Source organism: Cibotium barometz, chromosome 19, assembly GCF_041138505.1.
Source record: "Cibotium barometz isolate CiBa-2024 chromosome 19, ASM4113850v1, whole genome shotgun sequence".
Taxonomy (NCBI): domain Eukaryota; kingdom Viridiplantae; phylum Streptophyta; class Polypodiopsida; order Cyatheales; family Cibotiaceae; genus Cibotium; species Cibotium barometz.
In genome coordinates, this window is record NC_141064.1 from 4,948,108 (window position 1) to 4,968,300 (window position 20,193).

Here is a 20,193-nt window from a genome sequence, read left to right on the forward strand (position 1 = left end):
TTGAGGAATGTCAAGAGGCATATGATAAGTTGAAGAATGCACTAGCTAGTGCACCCCACCCAACTGGGATCTTGTATTCCATGTGGACATCAATGCATCAAACTTCACCTATAGGATGCGTATTGGCACAACCTGGGGAATTCAAATTGGATTACCCAGTTTGCTTTGTCAGCGTCAACTGAATGATGCAGAGATAAACTACACCACTGAGCGTGAAGGGTTGTCCATGGTTTATGCTCTAAAGTAATACCGACATTACTTACTGGCCAACAAATTTGTATTCTTTGTGGACCATCAGGCCTTATTATATCTAGTGAACAAGCCTTGCACCACGGGAAGAATTGCACACTGGTTTCTTCTACTCCTGGAATTCGACTTTACGGTGAGAAAAGGAACAGAACATGTTTTGGTGCACCATATGTCTAGAATTCCAAATAGAGAATCTGCAAACAACCACAACCGGCATTGACGATGACCTCTTAGATGTTTGTCTGTTCAAACTTGACATGGTGCTTGAGTGGAGTGAGAAAATATCCAACTATCTAGCTCATGGGTTCTCACAAGAATGACCTTTAAACAAAGATAAGATGCATCAACTTATTAAGTTGGCCGCACCTTATCATTTGATTGCTAGAGAATTATATAAGTTAGGCAAGGACGATATCCTTAGGAGATGTGTGCGAGAAGATGAGTTTGTCACAATATTAGAAGAAGCACACTCAGGAATAACCGTGCTGGAGAAGTTATAGCTCGTAAAGTGCTTCAAGCAAGAATGTGTTGGCCTACGTTATTCAGGGATGCCATAGAATTTGTAAAGAGATGCGAGGAATGTCAATAATTTTCTATTCCAAAACAAAAGGGTAGGATGCCACTCACCTCTATGATTGTGAGACAACCCTTTGAGAAATGGGAAATTGATTTTGTTGGACCCGCGCATCCGTCTCACAAGCCCGTTATGTGATCGTGAGACCACAAATTATTTCACTAAGTGGGTAGAGGCGAGAGCCTCTAATAGAGGTGATCCTCCAACTACGGCCAAGTTCCTATATGAACATATCATTTCTAGATCTGGGGCTGCCCACTTGAATTAGTTAGTATGGGGTTCACATTTCATTAATGAAGTGATTGAACAATTACTTACAGGATTCCTTGTAGTCCATCACAAATCATCACCTTATTACCCATAGGAAAGTGGCCAAGCAGAGAGCACAAATAAGATTTTATGTGCTATCCTGACTAAAACCTTAGAAGTCAGTCACACGCGGATTGGGAGCACAAGCTGACTAGTTAGTCGCACGGATTGGGAGCACAAGCTGACTGCAGCACTATGGGCCTATTGTACATCATATAATGTAGTGACATGATACACTCCCTTTCGTCTAGCTTATGGCATTTATGCGGTAATGCGTATGGAATTTTAGTTCCAAGCTTGCGAATTGCCATACAAGAAAGGCTAACAAAAAATGCGTTAGAGCTGAGAGGTTGGTTGACTTGGAGAAACTCAATGAAACACAATTGATTGCATTGCATGGGCTTATGGTCAAAAAACTACGGAGAAAACATTGGTTTGACCATAACCTGAAACACAAGGAATTGAAAATGGGGGACCTCATCCTCATGTATGGTGTGGGAAGCACCAAGAAAAAGAAACTAAAATATAGAGGGTTAGGGCCTTTTAGAGTGTCCGAAATCACCCCTCAAGGGTCCGAATTAAAATTATCGAAGGGGTGGAACCCTTGTATTACCTTTCTGCCACTCACAAGTGGGGCAGATTGGCTAGTGTAAGGGCCCTTAAAAAGGCCATGATCCACCCGAGTTCAAGTCTAACCGTTGGTTGTATATGCCCTCGTGTTGCATTCTACGGACATTAATACCTCTCTCTCTCTCTCTCTCTCTCTCTCTCTCTCTCTCTCAAACACACACACACACTTGCTTTCACACAATCAAACCCCAAACACACACACACAAATACACTTTCAAATTAAAAAAACATTTTTAAAAAAACTTTCAACAACACGGAGTCTCCAATGCCAAGAAAAGTAGAAGGCTTAACAGAACAAGCACCCACATCGAAAGATCATCCCTCTTCAAGAGAACCAAAGCAAAGACAGCAAAGGTATCCAGTCATACAACAATGGGTTCCAAAATCCCAGCTTCAAGCACAAGGATACTATGATACAGACAAAACCTCATGGGTATCAACACAAAAAAGCCATGCTACAAGCAAGAGACAAGGAAATCCAACCAAGGACAGGAAGCTGTATTCCAAGCAAGGGTTACACTTCAAACTCCCAAGCTTGATTCAAGTTAGCATAGACCCAATGCACACCCAAAGTGTTGTCAATCTTACATACCCTTACTCTATCTTGCATGGGAGTAGCAAGAGATTACAAAGGATGCATCCATGGCATTTTATAATATTCCAATGATCAATTCATATGCCATAGGTAACCAATGACTTCATGAAGCATCATTCTTCAGAAGAAGCAAATATCCTTATCATAATATCATCCCTACAACTCATTAGCATGTCCAATAGCATCCAATATTTACCATCATGGCAAGAAAACTAATGGAAGGGCTCAAGGATGCTCCAAGATGTGGTCAATGCTAAAAGCTTGCTCCATTTTTGCTTTTTGTCACACTACTAATGATGAAATTTAGTAGTATTTAAGCTGAAAATGGGGGATTATTAGTGCCAAAACTTACCCACAGGGTTTCCAAATCCTAGATCTTGCTTCCATTTGCATAGACTCATGAAAAACCATAAATTCAGTAAAATTCCCAAAAATGATGATATGAAAGGGTATCTTTCTCATAGTTGAGATTCATAGTATCTAATGCAATAAATTCAAGCATAAGTGAGTTAAGGACGATTCTCATCATCATCACACAATGAATAAACCCTTATTTTTTAAAAATCCCCAAATCTTATGAGCATTTGACCCGAAGCAGTTGACCCGAAGCAGAGCAACCCATGGTGCCAATTTCGAAAGAGAAATGTGCACACACTTCCATGACAACACCGAGCAACCCCAAAATAGGGCATGGGATAATCAAGAAAGAGTATAACATGGTAAAGGACATCAACTAAGCAAAGAGGCTCTACTTATGGATCTTAAGCTTCATGAAATCCCCAATTATGATGATTTCTACTGGGCCAGTGGGGTGGAGGATGATTGGCTGGGCAGAAGCCATAATACCTATCAAAGGGTGGGCGGCCAGCTTGAACACATTGACACATGCAAAGAAGTGGGAGAGGTAGGAGATGAAATAAGTTTTATTCAGATCACCATAAATAATTTTGGATTAGGGTTTCATCAGGCTGCTCATTGTGGATCCAGCTCCTAGTTCCATCTGTTTATTTGAGCCCTGTCTCATGTGTCTTTTTGGTTGCAGTCTGGCATGTGCTCCTTCCTTGTTGGGTTAAGCAATGAACATGAGGCAGATCTGAGCAAGTATTGTGTCGGAGTAGTTTGCATTCTGTGTGTTGGACTTCAAGATTCATGTTCTATAGACACCCGATTGAGTAGTCTTATGAGTGTCTGGATGACCTGTACAATAAAATACAACTTGCAGCCTTGCACACGACACATTATTGTGGATAACACATACATCCACTGTTCATTGTACACATTAAGAAAAAATAATACTTGTTCATAATGCTAGAAAGATGAATGGCTTAATTCTTTGATGCTATACTTTTGATGAGTTGATGGCATAGAATCCATTTAAGAACATAATGGGGGAGTTTGAAAAAATTCCAATTCCCATTTTGTAAGATAAAAGAAATGGGGGCACGGTTAACCCTTTTAAGCTTTTGTCTGACATATCGTTGGAAAGTGGAGTAGGTTCTAAATCCACATTCTCCGATTAATTTGGAAAAAAAAAGGGGACTTAACAAGAATTTTCGTATTGATAGGATCATGGATCAAGGTCATCGTGGTGGGAATGTATAAGCCTTTTCACTTAGTGTATCCCAAGAAATACAAACATGAATAATGGAGGTGGACATAGCAAGCAAGGGGCAAAAAAGGTGTATCCTAACAAATAAACCTATAAATACTTGTAAGGATAAGATATATTTCTCTCTTTGTCTCTCTCTCTCTCTCTCTCTCTCTCCCCCCCCTCTCTCTAACCTAATATTGCTACCACATCTCATGAGAGGGGAACGTAAAGAGAGAGAGAGAGAGAGAGAGAGAGAGAGAGAGAGAGAGAGAGAGACATGGTAGCAAGAGCAGGTTAGAGAGAGAGAGAGAGACATGGTAGCAAGAGCAGGTTAGAGAGAGAGAGAGAGAGAGACATGGTAGCAAGAGCAAGTTAGAGAGAGAGAGAGAGAGATCATATAGTGAGAGCATAGAGTAGTCACTTGTATTGACCTATGTCTATGCCAATTTTTGGTCCTCTACAGAGGAACACACACAGAACGGAGGTGAATCTGATCAGATCAAATGAGCCTCTACACTTGGTCTATCCTAAGAAAGAGTCTGAGAGGGGGAGAGATAGAGGGGACAAGAGAGAGAGAGAGAGAGAGAGAGAGAGAGAGAGAGAGAGAGAGAGAGAGAGAGAGAGAGAGAGAGATGAAAGCAGCCACTTGCATGCACAAACCTATGTCTACATCAAATTTTATGTCCTCTACAGAGGCACACACTAATAAAGGAGGTGAAACTGGTTAGATTAAATGAGCTTGTATATGCTTGGTATATCCCAAGAAATGGGTACATAAATAATGAAGATGTATATTACAAGAAAGGGGTCTAAACAATGAGGGATAAATGATCCTATGTGCTTGGTGTATCCCGATATATATATATATATATTATCACTAGGGATAAGCCTAGTCAAATATGGTGGGGGTTGAAAAGAAAGCATATTGGTATATCCATCAATCCGAAACATAAATCCAATATGTCATCTGCAAGAGTACCTCCATCATCCAGGGGCAATACACCAAAACCATGGCGTACCACGTTCTCACATGACAAGTTATGCATCCAAAAATGAATGCCCCAGTCTCATAAACCATAGAATCACTTTGGCATCCACAAAGCTCAAAGGTACACCCCTCATAGCTAGCTTCCGTATGAGCATATGTATCATTCTCAAAATCCACATGCTCACTACCAATGCATACATCATCATCGACATGTATAGCCTGTGTAAGATTCCTATGATAGCCAAAATCACCAAAAGTATAATATGTCTCCTCAAGGGTATCAACATTTCTATGAACATCATGTGTACCATCCACATATGCATGATCACCAACGCATGTGTAAACAATCTCATCATGAGAAAATCCTCCCTTATATGCATCGTGATTCATGTTCTCTAAGCTCTCAATCAAATAATAGACAATCATATGTCTTCCAAATAGGATTCAAAAATGGATCATGAGATTCATTCTCACAAACCTTCTATGTGCCACTCAATACGCCAGCCAATGCATGATCATCCAAAGCATGGTCATCGCGTGTATCACCAACAAATGAGTCATCATCCCTTTCATCACAACAAAAAATGAGTACTCATCCAAAACATCATTAATGACCATGTCCTCATGATCTTGTAGCATCATATCATGAGCTGAAAATTCCTCAATCAAAGCACTTATGAAATCTATCCAATCATACCCATTTTAGCTTGCGTATCCTCTTTGACTCCACGGACTCATTGGTGAATTGTTGAGAAATATCCAGTAATAAAGTGTCTTCATCTACTTGATGTCCATAAATTACAAAACAAGCATCTCCTCATCCAATTCGACACCCATAATGTGTCCATAAAGGTCCACATAGTCATACTCCATGCAATGATCGAATGTGAAAGTGACACAAATCCTCTATTGCTTTTGGTCCAAAGGTGGGTTGGGTTGAGGTGGGAGTAGGGAGGAGGGGGGAAGACAAGGGTATAAGGAGAGATTGGTTGTTGCGAGTCTCTATCCAATGCATCAAAGATTGGGTCATCTCTTATGGATGTGAAATTATGCCTGCAAGACTGTTTGTCATTTGCCACTCCAAAACAAACGATAGAAACTTGCAAAACAACACCAATAGTCACAGATAAGAATAATGCAAAGCAGTAGCTAGAGAAAATCATGATTAAACACAAGGTGCGGCTAGTCTTACATCGGTCTACCAAAAACATTTAATGATCAAAGTCGGTGTGAGAGTTCATATGCCATCGAGGTGGAAGTTTAGACCGAGTGGGCACTCGCAATCAGAGACTGCGGAAGTCCAAGAGGTGTGGTTGTCTTTTTCATATTTGATGGAGTACTCCAATTAAACTAATAAGGTCACGCTACATCTACATGCCGTTCATGAGGGCCATGTTCCACGCAGTCATGCTGACCATCATTTTCATGTCCACCCATGAGTCATTCAATCTTGTATGAATGACTTGTTTGATGTGGGTACATGTTGCCTTGTGGTGGCAAGGATGTCCATATCAAAGGAGAGCTTGCATATGCAAAGCCTTGATCATGTATGCTTTTGTTTCCTCATGATATCACATGAGGTGCAAATGCTTGCATACAGTATGCAAACACAAGGGGGAATGTCTAGATGGTGATTGGGTGGCAATGTACAAGGAGGCCTAGATTTTGAAGGACCCAAAAAAGTTATTGTATGTTCAAGCATATAATCCTATAGCAATCAAAGAATATGAGAGGCCCTTTGTTCTCATTATCCAAGATAAATGGATGTTACATATTGTGGTTTGATTTTCACAAAACAACGCATGGGCTGTAGACAACACATTCAAAATAAATGTTTTTGGGCTGGCCTTGTATGGCTGGTGTGTTGCCTAATGAAGTTGGTGTTGGCATCCCAATTTGGTTGATGTTGTGTAGTACAAGTGATGTGGGCAACCATAAAAGTGTTGCTTTGGAGATTACATTCAAGAAAGTTTTCTCACGAATGCAAGGAATTCACCCGGCCACAATTGTCATTAGCAAAAACAAACAAGAGCTGGATGCTATAATGATGTTTGTTGATGATGCAGACCGGCTTTGCTGGAAGCAAGACCATCAAGGATAGTACCAACAAGTTGCATGCCATGTGTTGTTATGTTGGTTTCATGCATAGAAGGCATGGGTCGAGAACCTCCTACCCTTGGTTAATGTGAGAGAGGCTCTAGACCTTTCTTCTTTTTTGTCCAAAGGAAAGTCAAGATCACTTGTACAATGCCTTATCAAATCTGATGCACACTCCTACTGATGAGGAGGCATTTGAAGCTAGATATTGAGACTTGTACAATAATATTCAAAGCATGTTTATGTTTAGTGGTATGTCACAAATGGTTGGTCTTGTCTAGTGTGTATGTGGCGACATACGTGGCCAAGGTTTTGGCTGCATGTTTCCACATGGCAATGTCAACACAACAAATTTTGTGGAGAGGCTGTGGCAATACATAAAATATACCCTACTCGATGCCAAATACATTAATTATGGTTATGTTCCATGCCCTGGTGGGTGATTCTTATACAGGCACTTGGATGGGGGGTACATTGATTGAGTTCTTCTGCCAAAAATAGGAAATAGGTAGCTTGGTTGTGCCCTGGTTTACTTGCATGTTGGTTTGTTTGCATGTGCCCTATTTTAGTAGCATGCTGGTTTGACTTTATGTGCCCTGGTTTACCTGCATGTTGGTTTACCTACATGTGCCATGGGTTATGTGTATCGCGGATTCAAGACGCTTTAACATCCATGGATCAAGCAAGAGCCACATGGCAATTGGCAGCCTTTCATCACATCCAATAGTCTTGATGGCTCCTAAGGAGACATGCCACTTAGAGGCTCAATGAGGCAGATACAAGACAATGTCATGCTTACTCATCTTGGGCATGGGAGATCCTATGAAGCAAGGAACATTGATTCAGATTGTTTGCATGCTGACTCCATCCCACCAACTCTAGCACAAGCACCAATGTCACATGAGCTGGGTGTGGTTTGAAAAGATACCTTGCATCTTTTGCAATCATTGTTTTGTAGCAAAACACTACTGATAGATCCCATGCAGACAACTGCTTGCCATACATGTCAAGCATTGCTTCCTTTGACAAGAAAGCATGTGGCTGACTCCGAATCCCATCTTCTCAACAATCGACATGTTTCTATATGCAAAATCATGCAATTCAACAAGGGATTATTACATCATGTACAAATGGGGTCCTTGATAACAGTGAGAGGCACTTCGATGTGTGTCTTTGTAATGGGGTTATGCTTGAGAGGATATATGCCTCTCAGCACATGGTTGTGCCTATGTACAATGTTTTGGGATAATGAACGACTAAGTAGTGCTCATGTTTGTTCATGAAACTCTTCCTTGTTTATGGATTGATGTCTCAATTGCCTTGATGTTCACTGTGCTTTTGACTTTCAAAAAAATTTGATGTCTCAATTGTGTGGACATTGTGCGGCAAGTTCGCAAGCACCCTTCATGTTCCCAAACCTTGGAAATGTTCTCTCTTCTTAGCGATCTCTGATTCTTAGAGTAAAAAGAAGAAGCAACAAGTGTATTACGATGTTTATGACTAAACAAGGAAGCTACGAGGTTTGACTCACATTAGTGGAGCATGTTAGATTCTCAATGCATTGGACTGATTTGTTATAAATGGATGCACTGATTTGTTATACATTGGTTTGTTATGCTGCGTGTTCCCCTCCGATGCATACTTGCATCATAAAAGTTGGTGGTAGTATAGGAGCTTTAGATAAGGGTCAAGAAACACATGCTGAGATTGTGAGACAATTTGATCCACATACTAGACAAGCTGATCCACTTGAAACTCAGCAACTTGAAACCCAACACTAAACATGTAGCATAAAACATAGCCCGGGTGCATATATGCCCACGCATACAAATCATGATAGCATTTTATGAAATGAAACACGGTTTGAGGCATATTTATTGGACAATGGACCTCAGATGTACAACATAAGGGACTCATGTACACATGGGTGCAAGACAAGCTACGCATAGCCAGAACAGAACACAATACACCTCATAGAAATAACTTGATCCAAAACACAGTACACCTGATAGAAACAACTCAATGTCACAGATGCATTAAAATACACAGCCAACTAACACTAGTATTGAGACCCTACAAAGTTCTATAGACCAGGCACTGTATTGATGTGAAAGCATGATACAAAAAGGTAAGGTTGGATACTTGCAGGATAACTCATCGTCAATAGATTCCAAAAAAACACTATCAAAAAATGCCATCATATCAAATAGCAAGGGCAGAGTGACTAAAAACTAAATGCAAAAAGGGCATGTTGCTCCAACAATGCCATGCACCACGAGCACAATTCCTTCTTTACATCTTATACATCCTCATGTGTAAACGGGTTAGAAATGAGCCATCCAACATTCGCAATCCTTTTGAGCATCCCCTCTACAAGGAACTTCATAAAGGCCATCACATAAAACCTGCAATCCCTAGCATTTGGCTGCCTTGGCACCTGCAATAACAAAAACAAGTTAACATTATGCAACATTGCTCGTACTTTATTATCCAATAGATAGTCCATAGCAAATGTCACCTGAAGCTCAAGGGGCTCAAGCTCTCTCACACTGGTGACTCCAAAGCATGCTTGAGCACCGGATCACTCACCAAGTAAGCCATTTCTTGTAGTGCTACACTACATGCATAGAATGCACTAACATGAGCCACAATTAAGTACAAGCAACGAGGACATCATAGTACTCATCCATTCTATAGCACATACCAATACACGCTATCCAAACAACTCCTGGCAATCGTAAGACTTAGAGAGTCCATGTGCAGCAAATGCATTCTGCCCACGTTCGAGTACATTGGACCCAATGGATTAATGCCGACACACAAAGCAAACAAGACCAGTTCGTCCTTAGCATTACATCATGACAAAGTGAATACATTCATGAAAAACAAAGACCTATGCTTCCTATTCCTACCTGCATAGAGCTGGAAAGAAGCATAACTTTACTACATATAGGTCAACCCCTTTAAAGTAATGTCTTCTGAACGAACATCTTTAGCTGTGGGGCCTCCATAGCAAACTACATGCAATCTATGAACTGTACTTTGTCAAAAGAAGAGTAGCTTGCAATGTGTTTTCCAACATGCTACATACAAACACACCAATATTGTGTGACCCCAATAATTCATGCTACATAGCAAACACACCAACCCTGCATACAAACACACCATTTGAACTTACATCATGAGTTTATTGTTTGGGCTCTCCGATGTCCATGTGGGTCAAAGAAAATGGGCTTAGCGCAACGTAGAGGTTTGTTCTGGTTGACTCAAATTCCAACATGGTGCTCCATGCTAATTTACAAAAGTAATCACACAATGAGTTATATTAATAAAAGCATGTAATACCAATGAACCAGGGTAGTAAAGCCTTAAAGAAAGGGATGATCCCACCTAAACTCAGTCATGCTGCCAGTTTGAACCACTGACGGGTGCAAAAAGCCCTTTGTCTTCACTTAAACCAAGTGGTTTGAAATGGAGAATAGCACTTGCCATGGTTGCTCCATTAGACTGTTGGGTGTGATTGGCAACCAAGGTTGCCTGTATGGCAACGGCCTTCGTGGCATCATTGGAATCTTGCCCTTCCCCCCATCTTTGCCTATCCCATCCTTCTTGCCCTTCTTCACAACATCCACATTATCGTTGCCACAATCATCTCTCTTCTTGCCCTTCTTTGCCACACCCTTCTCAGTTTTGTTAGAGAGTTCTATCTTCTTGGCCTTCTTTGCCACACCCTTATAGGTTTTGTTAGAGATATCTTCCTTCTTGCCCTTCCTTTTTGCCATGACAGCCTTCTATTAGAATCAACATCATCAAAATCAGTTTGATGTGTCGCTATCACAATGTGTAAGGCATTGAAGCATCACTTTGAGCCATGGAGATAGCTTCTTAACATGCCTCTATAAACAAAGGGGGCCATGTGAGACAACATGGCAACAAAAGGCCATATAAAGTAAGCTTAAAACATAAACAAAGGGGGCCATGTGAGACAACATGGCAACAAAAGGCCATATAAAGTAAGCTTATAAAGTAAGCTGAATAACATACAAGCAAGCAAAAAAGAAAATAAGCACTCACACATGCATCCCAGTCCTCATCGATCCACCCTTGAATTCCATCGAGCTGCTCCTACCCTAGTGGACAAGTAAATTGCCATGTTTGAGGACACATTCTTTGAACATACTCCTCTTTTATCATTTTACTTTTCTTTTGCAGTAACTCAACCCATTTTCGTTCTTCATGGAGCCGTGCAAGTGCATATACCTCTTAGGATTCCGCTTGAACTTATAACCCTTGTCATAAAATTGCCACTTTTCTTGAAGGTACCATGTAGCAACATTCGAGTGCAAGAGAGGCCGAGGTGGTGTGTCATCCTTTGGAGGTTGACCCGTCCTATGGAGTGGGATATCCACCTTCAGCCCATGGTGTTTCAACAAGTGCTTGATCATGTGAACCCTTTTATCTATGAAGGTAAATCTCTTAGGGCACTTGTAATCTGCACAGTATTGCAGCATATGCCTCCCATCTAGCAAAAAAACCTCCATATATGCTTTGTCACTTCCACCCTTGTTATTTTGGCTTGCATTATGGCATTGTTTGCAAGTGTAACATCAAACGTGACACTAAACCTTCTCTTTGACTTGTTGATTGTTCCATTCAGTGTGTCCACCTCGTTGGCCTTCATTGCACTTTCCGTCCCCTTAGGGTTTTGCACCACCAATGCCTTTCTCATGACATGTTTGATATTCCTATTTGGTGAGTTTGCTCCTCCTTGCATTCCCATTCTTTGTGGTGTGAGGGGTTCCCTCTCCCTCTTCTTGGCTACCCATTTCACTAACAGTGTAAGGGGTTCCCTCTCCGTCTTCTTGGCTGCCCATATTGCCGGTGTGAGGGACTCCCTCTCCCTCCTCTTGGCTTCCCATATCGCCGGTGTGAGGGGCTCCCTCTCCCTCTTCTTGGCTTCCCATATCGCCGGTGTGAGGGGCTCCCTCTCCCTCTTCTTGGCTACCCTTATCGTGGGTGTGAGAGTATCCCTCACTCTCTTCCTAGTTGCCCATATCCCCAATGTGAGTTCTTCTTGGTTGCCCATATCGCCGGTGCCATTGTCAAAATGACTCTCCTCTTACTCCCTTTTCTTTTCACTCCCATCCTCTCCATAAGCGGCCTATAAAGCTTCCAAACCAATGCCATGTGGTGAATCATTGCTTTTTTGGGGAATCCAAGTAACTACATCACTTTTTTTGGGGAATCCAAGTAACTACATCACATTTTGGGAAACATGTGTTGACTTCCAAATCATCTACATTGGAAAAACTATAGAAACCAATGCTAACATGCCACGTCCACTTGCCATTGAACCATGCCCCCCTGCTACTATAAACCAAACCCTATACCCTAAATTCTAACCCCTGAAACCCTAAGCCCTAAAACCATAAACCCTAAACTCAAAACCCTAGACCCTAAACCCTAAATCCTATGTCCCAATCCCTAAACCTTAATCCCTATATTCTTAACCTTAATCCTTAAACCATAATCCCTAAATCTTGAACCCTAAAACCCTAAACCCTAACTCACAAACTCTATACCCTAAACCCTAACCTTCAAACCCTATATGCTAAATTCTAACCCCTCAAACCCTAGCCCTAAAACACTAAATCCTAAGCCCCTGAAACCCTAAGACCCTAGATCCTAAACCCTAAATCCTAAAACCCTAAAACCCTAAACCCTAGAGCCTTTGAACTAGGGTCACTTGTTGAATTAAAGCCATTTATTGATGCAAGGCCACCTGTTAAACCATTTATTGATGCAAGGCCACCTGTTAAACCATATGTGTATCACCTATTGAACCAGGGCCACTTGGTGAGCCAAAGCCATCTATTGATATAGGGCCACCTATTGAACTAGGACTTGTTGAACCAGTGCCACTCATTGAACCAAAGCCATCTATTGATGAAAGGCCACCTGTTGAACCATATGTTGATGCAGGGCTACATGTTTAACTAGGATCTATTGAACCAGGTCCACTTGTTGAACCAAAGACATCTATTGATGCAAGGCCACTTGTTGAACCATATGTTGATGCAGGGGAACCTATTGAAGCAAAGCCATCTATTGATGTAAGGCCACTTGTTGAACCACATGTTGATGCAGAGCCACCTGATGCATGGCAACCTGTTGACTAGGGCCACCACCATCTATTGAACCATGGCCATTTGTTGAACCACCATGGCCATCGGTTGAACTAGGGTTGCCTTGCTCTACAAAATAGAGACAAGTGAGCTAGGACCACCCTGGGGAAACCCTTGAAAACCGAGGCCATCCTGGTTAAACCCCTATTAACCTGCAAGGAACATGTCACCAAAGAGAGCTGCATCCCATAAATTGGCCAAACTTCCATACCCTCGTTCTTCATCACATGTAGTTCTTCATCCAAGGTAATAACAACCATATTCATCATCATCTATATTTTTGTAGTCACTAAGACATCTACAGGCTGCTCCTCCATCCCTGTAACTTATTTCTCTTCCTCCTCAAGTAGCCCATGCTTATCCCCTACCTTGGTTGCTTCATATAGCCTAGGCTTATCCCCTTCATCCGTTGCTTCAAGAAGCATTGATGCCACATAGTTATACCCTTCATCTGCTGCTTCTTATAGCCTAGGATTATCCCCTTCATCCGTTGCTTCAAGAAGCATTGATGCCACATAGTTATCCCCTTCATCTGTTGCTTCAAGAAGCATTGATGCCACATAGTTATCTCCTTCATCTGTTGCTTCTTATAGCCTAGGCTTATCCCCTACCTTGGTTGCTTCATATAGGCTAGGATTATTCCCTTCATCTATTGCTTCAAGAAACATTGATGCCACACACTTATCCCCTTCACCCGCCGCTGCTTCAAGCCGCATTAATGCCACGTAGGTTTCTCCTTCATCCGTTGCTTGCGACATCGATGCCATGCAATTATTCCCTGCAACCATCGCCTTCAAGGGCATCGATGCCATCACTTCACCCTTGATCCCTACATCAACTTCTCCCTCAAGTACTTCAGACCCGTACTTGAGCACTTGCTTCACCCTAGCCTTCCCCTTTGCTTTCTTCACTAGTGGTCCTTGTGCACGACATCCCCCCTCCATCTTTGCACTTGAGTGAGTAATCCTACATAACGGGTAGGCTAGGTCCATCTCATCCATTTAGGCAATCGAGCGAGCTAGCTTGTGAGCCTCCATCTCTCCCCTGTTATGCTCATACAACATGGGCACCTAGGTTTAATGCAAATGGCCTCGGTTGCTCCATTTGAAAATCTTGCATCCCAGTCGTCATTTTTTATGCATGTGCACCTACCCCCCTTTCCATGTAAGCCCTGTTTGAGTCCACATGTACCAGCCACGTCAGTTTGGTGTCATGCATCTATATTTGGCAGCAGTTCAGTACGCTCCAACGGCCCAAATTTCATTGAATCTCCCGCATCCACTTCCCAACCATGGATGCCATGGTCCCTTGATATTAAAAGTACGGTGCCTTTTATAGAAGATGGGATAATAGAGCCTGGAACTAATGCTACACAGTGCACCAAAAGAAGCATGTGACCTAGAGACAAGGCACGCTGACAGGGCGGCCTAGGGGCAGCAATCGGCTGGGCCGGATGCTGCCCATGCCCCAACCTCTAGGGCATCCATGACTTCAGAATCTAACCAGCAGCCCCAATAGATAAGCAACAACCAACTAGCTTACCCTTCGTGAATCCCAAAGACTGACTCATCCACCATCGACCTCATCAAGTGAGTCCTAGCGCGCCCAACGAAGCTATAAGCCCTCGGCACTATCTCTATGCCTTCTTTAATGCTTGCGACAATGAGGGGATTGACTACATGGAAGTGGGGCTTGAAAAAAGGTGAAACCGCATGCGTACACATGGCATTTGGCTTGGGTTTATGTTTTTTCTAAACCCGAGCATGGGGGGCTCGTTGAAAAAAGAGGGACGGAATCAAAAAGTGGGGCCTGGCCCATCGTGCTAATGGTGGTGGGTTGTGGTGCACGAGCATAATTTGAAATGGAATAGATATTCATGGGAACTAATTTGAAAGCCCACACCAGGGTGGGTGAATTAATGTCTCTCCTCCTAGAGGCTACAGGCATTGCCAACCCCAAACCAAAAATGCATTTTGGCATGCTTGTAGGTGCCCCAAATGTAAACCCATTCCTATCGGGCATCTCCACTTGGGTCAACGTGGTGACTGCGTAAGGATTTGCGCATCTTGGAAGGGTTGCATAGTAGGTTCGTATCAAGGGGGAGTGATTGAAAGAAAGGCACATGCTCACCTATGTGTAAGCATACCAATCAATCAAGAGTGTGGATAGGCTTGCTCATAATCAGTGTGACCAGGACGAGGCAAAAAACATAGCAGGCTACTATGATTGGGATTTGAATGAGATTCCACGCAAAGAAGCCATAGAAGATAATTTGTTATTGGGAAGTATTGGGAATTCAATAGATGTTGATTTTTGCCTCTTTAATCAACGCCCAACAACTGATAAACAACTTTTCCTACCTCTCCTAAGTCCCCAATAGCCAAGTGGCCACACCACGAACCCGCACCTACAAAACAAGCTCAGCCACCCCCAGGCCCACACAAGAAGAGCTCACTGCTGCTGCAATTGCAGAATCCACCAAGAAGGCCACAAAAGAGGAAGAGGAGTGCCAGAGGAAGGACTTCCTTAACAAAAGCTTATTTGAGACACCACCCCCTGACAGACTCACGGAGATGTCATCTCATGAGATTAGGTCAAGCCTTCCTCCCCCAATGACACACATAATACAGTCAACACTCTCCATTGGGCTTGCGTAGGCAGTTTCAGTTCCCAGCCATAATTATGCAGAGAGCATCCATGCGGCCCACGGAGATGTGCCTAACTTTGCCCATGGATTTGCCAACATGGCATGGGAACTAATCCAACAAATGACAGACTGCATCTCCCAACAGCAAGAAAAGTAACACAAATTTCCCAGAGGGAAATGCTATTAGCCAAAGCTTAGGAGAGAGCAGTGTCTGAGGAGTTATACCAGACCAACGTACAGTTCATGGAGCTGCAGTAAAGGTTTGACCAACAAACAGAGTAGTTGGGCACTGCTATCATCAAAATCACTGAGCTCCAGCACAACAGGTCAACCAAGCCCATGTAACAGCTATGCGACAACACACAAAGAGCTTACAGTCATTGAGGGACTACATTAGGAGGCCATGAGCCGCGGGTCTATATAGCAAAGGATGTTCTAGTCGGCACCACCGCAGATTTAGCAAAGCATCGCGACTTAAGAGAGGCTATCATCCATCACCTACATGAGCAGCTCAGAGATGCTGAGGCCTAGGCCGCCCAGCCTCCATCACTCCATCAGCTCCTTCGTCCAGCTCAAGGTGGATGCGCTCATGGAGACCGCCACACAGAGCTTCCCATTTTAGCATCCCCCCTCAAACCCCTTATCAGCTTCTTGATCTATAGTTCTGAGCCATCCGCCCTTAACATTCTTCAACATGATATATATATTGAAGAGTCCCTCTCCCGCCTACATATGCTCTATCCAAGCTCCCAATAGATAGCCTAACTCTTATCCCCCATTTTTCTTCCAGGGGCTACTCACGATCTCTTTTTGAACTCCCCTTGCACCCCCTTCATTGGCACCCTCACAGAGCCTGGAGTTTACTACTTCGCTATGGCTTCCCTGCTGCCACAGCCCACTAATCTACTAATATCATCGATTTATCTTTACCAGATGGTGTATGCCCCTACCCATATCTCCCCATCATCTCTATCCAAGCGCTGCAGTACCTCCTCACAGTTGACTGGTACGTCATCCATGATGCTTACCTCTCTCTCCTAAATGATTCTCTACCCACCTACTCGGCGCCTGGCTTACTTATTCTCTACCACCGCTGCTTCATTCAGATCGAAGTCATGAAGGCCAGTGGCACCATATGCCAGTTCAACGACGCACGCATCACCTTCCCATGGGAGTACAAAGAAGCCGAGGCTGCCGCCACAGTCAACTTTTTCTATGCCGATGATCCTCCGGCTGCCGCCGCTGCAACTGGCCCTGCCCCCAGACAACAACGATGACGGCACTGATGGGTAGGGCGGCTTGCCTCCTCCACCCCCACATTCTTCTTCACCAACCCCCCCCAAGAACTTCCACTCTGCCTCTTTTTGGTGCCCAACCTTCTTCTTCGTCCCTTCACTTTCCCACTCCACCCCCATCACCCACACCCTCCTCACCCCTTCACTATCCCTCAACTTAGGAATGTAGACAGCATTTCGGGATATACCCTTCACCTCCGCCACACCCCACCTTTTCTCGACGCCGGCCTTGCCACGCGCCCTTTATCATCAACACCCCCTCCACCCCCATCGTCAGCTCTGTGACCCACCCACCCACCACTCGAAGAAGGAGAGATCCCACCACCATTTGAGTGCGCGGTAGTCGACCCTCCGCTTAACCCTTGAATTGGCGTGATCCTCTGGACCGCACAGAGTTCGAGTAGGCCATCACCATTCTGCTTGGTCAACAACTCCAAAATCACCCTCTCACCCACGTCACCGACCGCCTTGACATCCATTCCCTTCGCTCGTACCTCGACGCCAAGCACACAACGTGGCGGCGTGACCACCCACCCCGAACCCGGCAGATACCATTGTCCCATAACCTTCGATCTCATGGGCAAGCAGCCGGCCTTGCGATAGCCCTTCCTCAGCAAACCCTTCATATGGGACGTCTATTGTAATGCACCCCACACATTGAGGACCAGCCCCAATTACCTTCTCATTCGAAGACAATGGGCCTGGAAGATGTTCCATGAAGAATAACAGCCCGAAGTTGCAATTCAACTTCCCATGGTTCGTGCCCTCGTCACCCACAACATCCATGTACTGAAGAATCCATGGTCAAGCGCTTCCATGAATTCATCCACTGCCTACGACCAGGTCCTCAACCCAGTGGTGATTGCCATGATCCAATTCTTCAACCTCATCAAATCAGCTTGCTGGAGTCCTTCCCGACATGGGACCATTGCTTCTCAAAGGAGCCCAAGGCATCGCCTTTGACATCAACAAGGGCCCACTCTCAAAGCAGCTATTCGGCTACTACGAACGAGTCATGTGGATGCCTGCTTGGCGGCTCCAAACTTTTGAAGACATGATGGAGACGACCTTCTGGACCAACTATCGCATCTTCCATCGTGCCCCTCCCACTCCTCGTGATGGGACTTCGTCCACACTTACTCTATCTACTACAGATAACTTCTTCGACCAATTCTGAGGACAGACCTGCAAAATCGGGAGGGGGTATGGTAACCACTCTGGTTAACATGACCTTTCGCGCATGGCTACTATACCTGCTTTGTTACTCATCTTTTTGTAACCACCCTAAGCGCTAATTGTAAAAGAGACATGGGATGACCAAGCTTATGGCTTGTGTAATGTCGGTCATAAGGAATTGATGTACATAAAGCTAGTTAAACTAGGAAGACTAGTTTTGGGCCCCCATGGGTAGTCGGACATTGAAAATATGATCTCATCCACCTTCTTGTCTTGTTTGCATATGATTGGCATGAGGTAGAGGTTGAGCTCTCCATAGCTCCTTCCCTCTTACTTATACCTAGCTTGCTTGGATCTCTCTTTGGCCCGTGACACAAAGAGAGTGTGGAGTGAGCCCCTAGTGGCCTCACATCGAGGAGTTCACCCTAATAGGGTTGGCCAAGTGCTAATCATCGGATTCGACCATTGCATGCACTTCTTTCTTTTTCTCTCTTATGCTTGTGAGGTAGTATGTTATTCCATTAACACAGGGGCACATAACACTTACTGTGGGGGGTGGGTCTTCCATCGTTGCAACCTCCGCCTACAAACCATCTGCATGTTCTCTTGGAAGTGTCACACATGCTCTTTGCAAAATCCCCCATGCTTTTCCTATTGCTTGGGTGACCCTTCAGCGTTGGGTGACCCTTCAGTGTTGCAGAAGCAATAGAGCCCTTTCCCTTGTTAGGGTCACCTTTCTCCTTGGTCAACTTCCCCACCTACACCCCAATGAATGAAAACGGGCATCAAACCTGATCATACAAGTAAACCTGGGCACTGTTGAGGAGCACAAACACTTACCGAACGAGGGGTGGGTCCTCCGTTGTCTCGTTAAGCTGCTGCCTTAACAATTTTCTCTTGTTAGGGTGACCATTCTCCTTTGACGCGAAAGGAGGGCCCTTTCCCTTGTCAAGGTCATCCCGAGTAATTGCCTGGGGGGTGTGCCCTCTGTTGTTCTCGGCCCTATTCCTTTTCTCTTTCCATCATCACTCTTCTCCTTGTTTTAGAATTCTTCACTTGCACCCAATGAAAACGAGCATCAAACCCGGTTATACAGGTAAACCCAAGCACTCTCAAGAGCACATAATACCTACCGTAGGTGCCTACTCCTTCATGGTTGTAACCCCCATGACTTTTGTCTTTCCTCCATCCTCCTTTCGACCTACCAAGGCTGGCTTGCCACCTATCTCCACACGTGTGCATCGAGGTCGCTTGCGAGGTGGCTGCCTAGGTCCCACCCTTTCTTTTTGAGGGGTGCTCTATAGTGCCCTCATGCATTTTCTCATGCATGTAGCATCAGACATACTACATATAAATCGTGGGGCTTGGGCGCAATTGGGAGCAAAGGGCGTTTACAGAGATGCCGCAGCAGTAGGGCCAAGCAATTTTGTCCAGAGGACGTCCAAAATAGCCAAACAAATGTTTTTCTTGTTAAATGACAAGAACGTGTGCCTTCTTTCATGTGCCGGGCTCTCTAAACTCGAGGACAAATGTTGTGTGCCTGAGGGCATTGGATTCACACATGTAGGCCATGTGAAACCCTCATGCATGCAACCACCCGAGGTACTGCATGCCTAATTTTATGTCGCCACCGAAGTGAGGAGCCTCAGTTTTCGGACCTGCCACACATTGCTATTAGCACGGTGGGCCCAACCCCACTTTTTGACGGTTGCGCTTTTTTCGGCAAGCCCCCCATGCCCGGGTTTACAGAAAACGTAAACCCATGCCAAATGCCACATGTACACGCACGATTTTGCTTTTTGTTGTGCTCCACTTCCATGCGGTCAATCCCCTCATCGCAAGCATTAAAGAAGTCGA

General features: G+C 44.0%; 1 long non-coding RNA gene across 4 annotated transcripts; it reads right to left on the reverse strand.

Annotated features, from left to right (window-relative positions):
* Positions 1-9,142: 9,142 nt before the first annotated feature.
* Positions 9,143-19,692, reverse strand: LOC147628127 (uncharacterized). Of its 4 annotated transcripts, XR_015268183.1 has the most exons (5): positions 19,470-19,692; positions 19,177-19,386; positions 18,884-19,094; positions 9,552-9,806; positions 9,143-9,470 (listed from the first exon to the last, which is right to left on the reverse strand). It is a non-coding gene; the product is annotated as an uncharacterized LOC147628127 (long non-coding RNA). The 4 variants fall into 4 exon arrangements; XR_015268185.1 differs by lacking the exons at positions 18,884-19,094; positions 19,177-19,386; positions 19,470-19,692 and adding exons at positions 9,946-10,061; positions 10,212-10,858; XR_015268186.1 differs by lacking the exons at positions 18,884-19,094; positions 19,177-19,386; positions 19,470-19,692 and adding an exon at positions 9,946-10,858 and having other exon boundaries at positions 9,552-9,650; positions 9,738-9,806.
* Positions 19,693-20,193: the final 501 nt, after the last annotated feature.